The sequence below is a fragment of the Carassius gibelio genome, chromosome A6 (assembly GCF_023724105.1).
Source record: "Carassius gibelio isolate Cgi1373 ecotype wild population from Czech Republic chromosome A6, carGib1.2-hapl.c, whole genome shotgun sequence".
Lineage (NCBI taxonomy): Eukaryota > Metazoa > Chordata > Actinopteri > Cypriniformes > Cyprinidae > Carassius > Carassius gibelio.
Window position 1 is genome coordinate 29,396,801 of NC_068376.1, and position 12,139 is coordinate 29,408,939.

The 12,139-nt window shown below is 34.7% G+C and overlaps 1 protein-coding gene across 1 annotated transcript in view; it reads left to right on the plus strand.

The window, feature by feature from the left end:
* LOC128016017 (neuron navigator 1) overlaps window positions 1-12,139 on the plus strand; it is a 52,928-nt gene that overhangs the window by 11,325 nt on the left and 29,464 nt on the right. The window lies entirely within an intron of this gene.

Genomic DNA, 12,139 nt, shown 5'->3' on the forward strand with positions numbered 1-12,139 from the left:
GCTTCAGAACCTTGCTACAGGATTGTTAGACTTTTGTATAGGATGGTGTAAAATGTACATAACTTATGTAGACGGAGTTCAGTGTGTAATATTTTAATTTCTTTGGAAGTTTGTTGCAGCTGCGAAATCTGTGTAGTCTGCAAAGTTTGTGGTCTGTAAGATTTTTTTTCTCATGCTCACCAAAGCTGCATTTATTTGATTGAAAAATATAGTAATATTGTGAAACAGCTGGTTTCTATTGTAATATACTGTAAAATGTAATTTATTTCTGTGATGCGCAGCTGTATTTTCAGCATCATTCCTCTGGTCTTCAGAGTCACGTGATCTTCAGAAATCATTCGAATATACTGATTTACGTCTCAGGAAACATTTCTGATCATTATCAGTGCTGAAAACAGCTGTCCTGCTTAATATTTTTGTGGAAACCTTCTGTGGATTCATTGATGAATAGAATGTTCATAGAATGTTTTTTCTACTGACCTTAATCTTTTAAACACTCTTGGTTCAGTTGAATAATATTGATTATTAAGGGTGCGATTGACAGTGGAGGATGTGTTGTGAGCGTCAAAGCAAGAAATGCTCCGAATTGTAACTTCATGAGAAGGTACATCAGTTGTAGCTGAATATAAATATCATCAACACACCGTTTTGATCTTGGTCATGCTGAGTTAGTATATTTTATTGTGTTCATTGGTTTGATATTTAGCAGGTTTGCTGACAGCGAGACTGCACACACCAAAATACTAGCAAATAATCAAGAAGGCATTTAGCAATTGTTTTATCCATTACAGCGAGTCCCTCTAGAGCACCTTGAACAACACCGTCAAAACAAATCTGCTGATTTACAGAAAATGCATAACATTACCTAAGTTGATGATACTGAGTTCAAAAAGAGCAATGAAAACTCTCCATCATTTACAGTGTTTTGCTTCACAAAATAACACTGAATAATAAATCATGATTTTTTTTTTATCAGGTTGAATGCACTTATCAAAATAACAAAAACGGTCAAATATCAAAAAAGTGTGACATGCTTGAGCGAAACAGACACTATTTTTGGAATCAGAACCCCAATCATTTTTGGATTTCATAAAGGAGATAGGATACAGAGTAGTAAGTACAAATTAACTCCTTTGTTTCCACTCTTTTGAGACACCTTAATTGACTCCAAAGCTAAACTTTTTCAACAGCAAACCTGCAGCATTTCAAAGCACCCAGTCACCATTCTTGTCCTTTTGCAAGGTTTAATCATATCTGCCAGGTCTCAGATCATTCATATAAGTCCATGATTTAATTGTAATCTGCGTGTCACAGTGACCTTGTGTTCCTCTTGGACTCGGTCAGCACGCAGCAGCAGGAGTCTGATCTGAACTCAGTCATCCCCAGATCTGAGGACAGCCTCTTCTTTATTGGCCTTGATTGTCTTTCTAATTCCTCCTTTTCAACAGAGAGTTTGAAGTAATCCTCACAGCTCACTGCTCGGTCACACACCCCCGGATACACACATTGCATGCACAGTGAAATGATGAAATCCAGGCCAGTTCTCCTGGGCGGCTCATGCAGAGTTTAACCTCTTTAGCGAGTGCTGCATGACGGTGGGGTGATCAAACCCAGCCCTCGTTCTCACTTTCTACTGACGCTTCAATGCAGTGAGAAGAGAGAGCGAGAGAAACTTACATAAGAGAGAACAGACCTCAATAGTACAGATCATCAGAGAGCCTTGGGTCAATTGAAGGAACTGTCTCTTACATTATTGGGCCAGTCTTAGCCCTCTTGCTGTTTTGGAGTCAATTTGACCCACACTTGATTTTCAAACTGCTCTGAAAAATGGTTCAGCCGTTTCTTTGGATGTGTTTTGGATTGGTTGTACAAATGTTATGATTAGATTGACCTCTAATGTTTTCCATGCAGTTTGCCAAAAATAAACCCTGTGAAAAACACTAAAGAGCCAGGTGATTAGTTTGGAGGTTTGTGTCAATAAATGTTGAGAAAAAAGCACAGTTTATCACAAAATCATATCTGCATGAGCCGAGCTGGAAGATTTTGCTAGATAAAGTAATTGTAAATAAGTACTGGTTGAAGCCAGCTGCTGATGTTTTCTGTTCCTGCAGCTTGTGTTCAGTTTACAGATACAGGCAAGAGCTAAGACTGCAGTTGGACAAATACTGTAGGATGTATTGATTGCGTCTGGCCTGGGGCGAGCACATGTTAGCGTCTGTGCTGTATGAGACTGAGACTGTTATTGGATAGTGACCCGTTCTCTTCCTCTTCGTGGTTAAACTCTTCCTGGATCTTTAATGATAATTCAAAGTGATATACTGATTTACAAGCTCTTGTTTTGTTATAAGTTGTTTTTAGAACAAGAAGCATATTTTCCCAGCATCAAGATCAGCATTAGGACAATTAAACATGCTCTCACTCCCTAATTCTTGCTAATGGAAATAATCTATTTTCTGTGAGGCGAATAATTCTTATATTATATTATATTATATTATATTATATTATATTATATTATATTATATTAATTTATATTATATTATATTATATTATATTATATTATATTATATTATATTATATTATATTATATTATATTATATTAAATTATATTAAATTATATTATATTATATTATATTATATTATATTATATTATATTAATTTATATTATATTATATTATATTATATTATTTATTTGTTCTTATTACATTAAAGCAATTTCTTTAAAGTAAAAAAAATATGTATTGTAATATATATATATATATATATATATATGTGTGTGTTTGTGTGTGTATGTGTGTGTTTGTGTGTGTGTGTGTGTGTGTGTGTGTGTAAGTTATTATTAAATAAAATCTTTTTTCGTTATACATACATTTTTAATAGTGCTAATTTCATAGTAAAATGTGCTAAAATAATTGCCTCCCAAATGCAGAATATTTAGGCTTCATTTTATCTGCATTTTGTGTATTTCTTTTTGATTTAGTTTTTTGATTTTGGAGTTGATTTAGTTATGACACTCCAAATAATCTCATGAAGGTCCTTTAACCTTCTCTGTATCGTCTCATCTTCTGAGGTCTGAGTGCCGTTCCATGTTCTGGTCTCCATATGTCCCTGCGGTCCAGATATTACACTCTCATATTTCACCCTAAAGCTTGACCATTCGTATGAGAGGATGTTTGTACAATGACTCCCATCAGTGCTGAGAGTTCTGTCACACGGTCAGTGATGGTCAGTGCTCTGAGATGCTGAAAGATCAAAGGATGCACACTGTGGGCTCGACCTCAATCCGTCAGTCTGACATTTCAGAGACTGAGAGAGAGCTTTTCCTTTGGCAATGAATGAGCTGATGATTTAGAATACACACAACACCAACAGCCCACCCAGGATCATCTATTTACCATAGCTGACACTTGGAAATAGTAACTAGATCAATAGGTTTTTACATTCCTAAAGAGCATATGAGTACCGTATTTTTCAGACTATAAGTCACACATGAGTATAAGTCGCATCAGTCCAAAAATACGTCATGATGAGGAAAAAAACATATATAAGTCGCACTGGACTATAAGTCACATTTATTTAGAACCAAGAGAAAACATTACCGTCTCCAGCCACGAGAGGGCGCTCTATGATTTCAGTGTAGACTACAGGAGAACTGAGCAGCATAGAGCGCCCTCTGGCTGCTGGAGACGGTAATGTTTTCTCTAGTTTCATTTCTCTTGGTTCTTTTCTCTCGGTTCATGTCAAATTAATTTTGATAAATAAGTCGTACCTGAATATAGTCGCAGGACCAGCCAAAATATGAAAAAAGTGCGATCTATAGTCCGGAAAATACAGTAGTGTTTGCCCTCGGGCTGCTAGGTGGATGCTCTGTGGTTGCTATTTGTTTGGTAGGGATTGTTGTTGTTGGCTGTTTACAGATCTGTGTCCTTGTTGTTTTTTTCAGGTTCCTTATCTTTACTATAAGATATCTGCACTAGAAATATCTGAAAGGGTTAAGGAATATCTTTGTCTGGCGATGCACTGTAGGGATGCAGTGGCGGGTGTGTCTGTGAACATGCAGCAGCGCATGTGTTGCCATGGTAACCCCCATCATCCTGACTCTCGGTGACCCAGTGAAAGTGTGTGTGACTGCTGATGGAAAATGGCTGCATATCACAGCGAGAGGCTGATGAACGCCTGTGTGCCATTGATTCTGAACGTGCTCGTAATCAGTTCAGAATCAGCTTGCTTCCGGTTTCTTTTCATGCAGGGTTTCTACAAGGCATTGGGAGTGCAAATTACATCAGGCATTAAAAAACTGCATTGTGGGTATAGCATAAATGGTTTTTAAAAAGTAAAGGTGGAGTAAAAAAACTCATCTAGTTGTCTAATAAACCTGGCATTGTGTGATATGACTATTGTTGGCTCTTTTATGCATTGCTTTGTTATAACAGCATCTGCTAAATGCATTAATGGATGCATATAATGAATGTGGATCTTCAGATGGTTTATTCTAAACCACTGCAGGAAATACTGTAATTGAAAATAATGCAAAAATGCAACAATGTTACATTCTTACAAATTTATGCACAAGAGGAAAGATGACCAGCATAGATCTCTCAGCATGTGGACATCAGCTGTCCCACAGACAAATAAACACAGCATAACAACATCTGGAGAGGTGTCTGAGGTCCTGAGGGCTATTATTCTAAGACTCCCATTACATACACACTCTCTATGTGTGGTCACCTCACGTGCATGACAGACTTGACTGTGATCAGAGGGTGTGATGAGGGTCTTACTTCACATGTTGTGACCCCTGCTGGACACGTACTGTAACTGCAGAGCTCTTTAGTTTAGCATGTGTGTGATTTTTACTTTACAGGATGTGAAATGCCAATCAGATGGTGATTTCAACACTGCTCCATGTACTTTAAAACATTGCAAAGTACAGAAAAATGTGATATGCATGTGTGGGAGACACCCGTCGGTGGAATATTATCACAGCTTCTCTCTGCTGTGGGTGTTAAATGTGGGTGTCAGACAATTATCGCTATTATTAGGGTTCTCCGGTGGCGGTGCAAATCTGTGTGCTGTGCATTGAGGTTAAGAAGTGAAGAAAGGTTTTATCTCCATGCAGAGATCCCAAAAGAACATTTTTTTTATGTTTAATATCTTAATATTCATATTAAATTAAATGAAGACTTTGCTTAAAGGAATACTTCACCGAAAATGAAAATATGCTAAATATTTTTCCTAAGGCCATCCAAGATGTATAGATGAGTTTGTTTCTTCATCAAAACTAATTTGGAGAAATTCCATGACTTGCTCACTAATGGATGCAGTGAATGGGTGCCGTCAGAACGAAAGTCCAAGCAGCTGATAAAATCATAACAATTAAAGCAGTTATAAATGCTCAGATTTGCTCAAATACAACAACGTTCAATCCAAATCAGAACTATTTCTAGAGCAAATGATCTGATCAGCTATCCATTTTATAACACTATATACACTTATTTGTGGTTATTTTTATCCCTAAAGACCATCCAAGAGAACCGTCTCAGATAAAGTTGATGTCAAAATGATTCTTAACTGAGAAGTCTCTCTTGAGCTTTGAAAGAGCAACCTCTGAGCACTGAAGCTTTCCTCTGAGCACCTTTTATTAATGTTTCAGGCTTGATTTGCTGTGGTTTGAGATACTCACATAATTTGTTTCTAGTTGTGTGAACATAACTCACCATCTTACATCTCGATCTAACAGATGCTTTGTGTAAAAGACTCTCTAAAGCACTTTGTTGCATGAAAGTCCAACACGGTAACACATGGAGCATTTGTTCGGTAAACGCGGTCTGAAGTCATTGGATTTATAGTTTGGCTGAAATCTTCATTTAATAATTGTTGAAATGTATTCCTGACACAAGAGTATAAAAGTGAATGATGTGTTACTCATGCACTGCATTAGTCTGAATCCCAGAATACAATTATTGTGTATTTAGAGGCTTGTTGCACAAGTACACTGCAGTCTTTCTGGACTGCTGTAGTGACGTTATGTGTTTCTGGTAATGCCAAACCACACAAATAAATAGTTAATGCACATATGTGCTATTCTGTAGATTTTATTTTACTGAAACAACACCCATTTACTTCCATAACATGATGTATTTTAGACTAAAACAGACTGTTCTAAGAGTTTCACTGGACCTTTGAGTATCTTAAATATTGAAACTTTATAGAAAAAAATTAATAAATTATGAGCATGCACATTTTTATTAGGTGCAAATACAGTGTGGTTTTTAATGCATTACTTTCATCAAGCCTTGAAATACATTAATAGGGCTGTAAAGATGCATCCGTTTGCTATTTGCAGAAAGATGCTGTTTACATGTTATGATTATCTGTGTTTAGAGATGGTAACCTTGTGGCTGAAGGAACACGGGCCACACACAGTGTGTCTGGTGTATATATATCTGTGTGTGTGTGTGTGTGTGTGTAGACATGGTTTGGCACCACTGGAGCCACATGAAAGAACTGAGATGGACAACAAACGACTCAAGCTTCATTTCACTTTAATAACTCGCTCCGAGCTAACATATTCCTGCTTTCCACTGTCCTTCTCGAGCTCATGTGGTGCTCATCGAGTCTTTCCCCGCTGGACTCTGGCGTGAATGAAGCTGAAGCTCTCCACATCAAAGGTGAACAGAGATAAATGTGTGCAAATCCTCCGTGTGCATTTGCAGGGAGTTTGGCGATGTGGAAAAGCCATTAACGCGTCTATCGTGGAAAGTTTGTGCGTTCCTGGCTTCAGCTGGTTCAGACACATAGCCAGAAGTTTATCTCACCGGTATTTCAGTAGATGTAGAGTGTTGTAAATCTAAAAACTCAAAACACTTTCCATGAAGCTTGTACTGCATATGTAAAGCATTATAAAGGTATTCCCTTTATAAAAACACTGTGGTGATACCATGCTACATTAATAATACTGTGGTGTTTTTATAAACTACTGTTCAAAAGTTTGAGGTCTGTAAGATTTTTACAATATTTTTGAAAGAAGCCTCTTCTGCTCATTGAGGCAGCATTTTTTTTTAGATCAAAAATACAGTAAAAACAGTAATATTGTGAAATATTATTTCAAGTTAAAATTTATGTTTTATATTTTAATATATTTTAAAATGTAATTTATTTTCTGTGATGCAAAGCTGTATTTTCAGCATCATTTCTCCAGTCTTCAGTGCCACGTAATCTTCAGAAATGATTATTATCAATGCTGAAAACCGTTGAGCTGCTTCATATTTCCGTGGATTGTTTCAGGATTCTTTGATTTATAGAAAGTTAAAAAAAAACAGTGTGTATTTGTATGTGTATTTACTGTCACTTTTGATCAGTTTAATGCATCCTTTGCTGAATGAAAGTATTCATTTCTTAAAATAAAATCTTATTGACACCAAACATTTAAATGGACGTGCATAAACCATGGTACAGAATTATTAAAATATTCATCTGCCATGGTTTTTTACAGTATATGGTAATCCATAATACCTCAAAAGTGTGTGGCATTACATGTACAGTACAACAAAGCGTGGTATTAACTTGGAGGGTTTGCATGAATAACTGAATGAAAGGTTATGCTGTTGTTATAGAGTGTATAATAATTGTGTGTGTGGATATATATGGATAGTTTTAATGGAGATGATATTTGTATATGTGCAAGATTCATATAAATGTCCAGCATTCAGTAAGTGCACTGTAAGAGCTAGAGTCAGTGGTCTTCATCAGGTCCAGCACGACTGCGGCTGTATTTGTCCTCGCTGGACGCTTCGGTACATCTGGATATGATTAGGGTCTGTCCGGGAGGCGGGGGTGTTGCCTGTGGAAGGGGGACTCCTGGTCTCAGTCAGATAGCTTCAATGGATGTGAGTTGGATTGAGCGTGAACAAAGACACGATGACTGTGTGTGATTTCATGTGACTCACTGCCGGGAGAGATCAGCGATGAATGAGGGATTCGCCCGCGGAGAGTTTCGCCCTCTCATGACATCTGCACGTCTGAACAGGACCATGTTCTTTTCAAAGTGAGTCGAGGCTTTTTTTTTTTTTTTTTGCTTTGCAATTACGAAAGGAAGAAAACGTTTGACAGTAATATACTTTTTTTTTTTATCAAAAACTGCAATATACTTTTTTATGAAACTGATATTTTCCGTTCTAAATTCTGATTGGATAAGTTGCATTTGAAGAACATTGTAGTCAAATATTGTAGTAATGCATCCAGTTGCTGCCTACAGTTGCTAATGAACTATGTTACTTTTTGTTATTGTTATTAAATATAATAGTAATATTAAAATAATAACAACAACAAACAACATTAAAACAATGAAAACATAAATACATTTAATAATTTACTGAACTGCTGTTTAACTAAGTGTATTTTTATGTATAAATTATATTCTTTTTATTGCTATTTAACATTTTTTTATCATTTAAATTTTAATTCACGTTTAGTTTTAATTCAGTAGTTTTTATTTGATTGTACCTTTACAATTTTATTTTGTTTTATTTATATTTTATTTTAGTTGTTTTACATGCAAAATATTTATTTAATAGTTTAAGTTCACAACAACATACACTGCTGATTTAGGTTCACATTTAAATAATTTTGATACATGCTATTGTCATTTATTTATTCATAACTAAAATTTGATTTACCATTTATTATAAATATTATACTTTATATTTGTATATTATATTTCTGTAATAGTTGCTGATGTAAAACAGTGTGTTTTAGCCTATTGTATTAATCACATCGTTGTGCATATTCTGTGTAATATGAAAAAAGTTCATTAATATTCTCTTCAAAGAAGAAACAGGGAGACTCTATTAGTTTGAGAAAAACACTAACCTGCGAGTGCATGCTCATGTTTACAGAGGTCAAGGTCAATTAGGCTTGGCTAATTAGGCTTTTCTTCTTTTTGAAGTGGCGCTGTATTTTATTAGTCAGTTTACTGTTGGAGGAACCAAGCCTGTTTGAATTGGTCACCTGGAAATAGCTCAAGACTCAACATGCTCTTGATTGTGTCACTAATGGATTGAATCCTTTTTTTCTCTCCAATATGGGTGTAACTCAAAACAGAGTCTCAGCTGATATGAGTGCTGTACGCTGGGAGTTGTCCCAAAGCCCCAGATGCCTTTCATATGGGTTAAAGTTGGGAGGAGAAAACAATTGCTCAATATTTGAAGCTCTCCACATTCTCAAACTGAGCTGACTAGTTTTTTGTTAGCAAAAAAATATGAATGACAGTATAAATAATGGTCAAAAGTCGAAAAAAAAAAAAAAACAGTAATAGGTCTGTGATGAAAAACACAATTCTTAAAATATACAGTAAAACTACAGTGAATTACTGGAATTACATACAGGATTACTTCATGGAAAATAGAATTCATAATAAAAACTGTTTGTAATCTTTACAGAAAAATACTGTAACCATTGTAAACTAGGTTGTTAAATAAGTTGTAAGATATACAGACACTAATAATATGCCATCTCATAATATCCAAAGCATTGTCACCATCACGTTGAATTTCTGGCACCCATCTGCTGTCTCTTTATCAGAAACTGAACAGGATCTTTAGAGTGCACTTTAAAGCTACTAAACTAACTAGCTGAATGTCTTAGGTCATCGTCTGTTTTTTCTCTCTCAGCGGCTGTGATGAATGATTTCCTGAGTGAATGTTCAAATGAGATTGATGGAGACCGCAGCGGTTCCTCGTGAAACATCTCTCAGCCCAATATGTGTTTCCTGAGAGAGGGAACAGAGCAGGACTTTTATTACTGATGAAGCAAATCTTCTGTTCTCAGACGTCAGTCACAGTGTTTGTGTGAACAACCTCAGCTTGTGTCTGTGTGTTTGAGCTGTATACGCACTGTCTGCAATGCTTTTTTTTTTTTTTAGCATTTTTTTGTACACTACAGTATTGTATATATTTAGATTTTTACTTCTTCAGGTTTATTTTGATTTTAGTATGTTTTAGATTTTTTTCATTTGCCTTATATACACTTTTATTCTATTAATAATTCTTTAGCTTAAAGTGTTTTTTTTTTTTTTTTCAGTTTTAATTTAATTAATTTATGCATTTAGCAGATGCTTTTATCCAGAGCGATGTACAGTGCATTCAGGCTATACATTCCTTTGTTTACCAGTATGTGTGTTCCCGGGGAATTGAACCCATGACCTTTTAGCCACAGGAACTAGTAATTGTTGTACTTTTCTGCTTTTAATTCAGTTAGTCGCATTTTTGCTCTTTTTAACGTTTTTCTTTGTTATCTAGCATATTGTATTTTTTTTTCAACCTTTTCAATTAATAACCATTTTTATAGCTTTATGACTTACATTTTAAAAGCATATGTTTTTTATTTTATTTAGTAATTTTAGTACATTTATGTCAGTTAGTTACCAAGAAAACATTACAAATTTTAAAAAAAAGTCATGTTTTTCTCAGTTATCTAACATTTGTATTGTTTTTTTATCTTTATCTTTTAGCTTTAATTTATTTGTAGTATTTGATTTATTTTCATTTTATTACTTTTAGTTTTAGTGATTTTACTACACTAGAGATTTCATCTTGTTGTATGTTTTTACATTTTTCTTTAAGTTATCTAACATTATGTTCTATTTTAATGCAATTTAAATTAATTTAAAGTAATTTAACACTTTTTTTCCAATTAATTAAAAGATTTTTAATTGTTTAATAGTTTAAAATACTTCATGACAGTGAGTTTTGTACATGGTGGCACTCTTATTTTCTTTAGAAAATGAAAAAAACAAAAAAATGATTCTCATTATGTAATATCTCAGCATGGTAATCACAATTTCCATTCAAATGAGAATAAAACTAGCTGACACAGACTTTGGTACATTTCAAACGGGTGGAAATAGAAACTGATGTGGAAAAGAAAAGCATTAAGAAATGTCTTTGCGGGAGTTGTCTCTAACCATTGAGACATGAAGGCAAGTCCGTTCTCTCCCCTCTGTGCCGCACAACCTGTAATTAGCACAAATTGCTGGCTCCTTAAGTTGTCCTTCTGAACATCAACAAGCCATTTTTGTCCTCTGTTTCTTTGGCACCCATAATTCCCTTTTCCATCTCCGTAGACTCTGCTGAGTCGGAAACCACAGAGTACTTTAGACGCAGCGTGATGCAGATAGAGACAGACGGACAGACAGACATCTACAGTGATCATGACTCAGGTCCATGAAAGAACCTTCTTCTGGTCCAAAATCATCTTTCTTGAGATGAGCAAAAAACTATCATCTCCATCAGTATTTTTCTTGTTTCATTTAAAGAAATCTCAACCCTGTCCTTAACCCTTAAATGCAAGAATTATAAAATTACTGATAAATAAATACTGTAACGATTTTAAAGAATGAAGTTTACTGTAACTTAAGAATTTAGTTACCGTTTTAAGAGTTTTACAACAGTAATGAAGGATAAAAACATTCATAATCTTTTTTAAAACTGTAATTTTGAGTTTGTTCCTCATCTTTTTACTAAATCTTCTTTTTATCAAGAATGTCATTATCAAATCCTTTTTTATTTTTATTTTTTTTATTTTCGAAAGTTAAACACCTATTTAATTTATAGGTTCTTAAGAGTGTTTTTATTTATTTATGCATGCATGTATCTGAATCTATTTTTGTTGTAGTTGTTGTTTTACTTTTTTTATTTTGCAAAAGTTAAATGTCCATTTAATTCACTGTTTTTAGTTAAGAATATAATTATTCCCAGCCTTTTTATATTTAATTTTTCTTTTCTTTATTTTCTATTGGTTCTTAATGTGTCATTGAATTAAAGTCGTAATAAACAAAAAAACACAATGACGTAATGAGGACAGTTTGGAGAGGAAAGATTTTAAGTGTGCACAGATCTTGCACAGCATTTGCGTTCACATACATATATTTGTATGTTTCAGGCCTAAATCACATCTTTGTCATGAAAGATAGAAGATGAATCATTATGATCCTAGTTTAGCTTTCCCACTTTCAAAACAGATGGACAAATCCCAAAAAAGCCGTAACGTTTGCCAGAGAAACCCATTTGCAGTTTCTGCACCGATGCTTTGCCATTCATAAACTCTCTGACCTTAAGAACAGTACAGTCATTTTAAACCCTCC